The sequence below is a fragment of the Sesamum indicum genome, unplaced genomic scaffold (genome assembly GCF_000512975.1).
Source record: "Sesamum indicum cultivar Zhongzhi No. 13 unplaced genomic scaffold, S_indicum_v1.0 C06678, whole genome shotgun sequence".
In the NCBI taxonomy this organism is placed as follows: Eukaryota; Viridiplantae; Streptophyta; class Magnoliopsida; order Lamiales; family Pedaliaceae; genus Sesamum; species Sesamum indicum.
The window spans coordinates 1-308 of NW_011634504.1; the positions used below are offsets into that span (position 1 = coordinate 1).

At 39.3% G+C, this 308-nt stretch overlaps 1 long non-coding RNA gene across 1 annotated transcript; it reads right to left on the bottom strand.

Moving 5' to 3' along the window:
• Window positions 1–20: 20 nt before the first annotated feature.
• Window positions 21–308, bottom strand: LOC105155355. The gene is made up of 2 exons (XR_847305.1): window positions 253–308; window positions 21–153 (listed from the first exon to the last, which is right to left on the bottom strand). It is a non-coding gene; the product is annotated as an uncharacterized LOC105155355 (long non-coding RNA).

The window sequence follows — 308 nt, forward strand, 5'->3', positions numbered from 1 at the left end:
CATAAATTACAGAAATGCACCTGAGAAATAATTCGAGCTGCTCCATCCCATTTTGGACAAAATGGCCTACCATACTCAATTCCAGCAGTGATGTGCCCAATCGTATGGCTGTTATTATAAGCATGATTTCCATGAAAAAGTGTTCGTGGCATTCTTGAATTCGGATAGAGTGGAAGAAACAAATATCAGTTTATATAATAGGCATATCAAGTGAATGATGAGTTGGACATTAGGCATCAAGACATTAGGCACCTGAATCATGATTGCTCTTGATGCCCTCTTATCATCTCCTTCAATCCACGGATGAG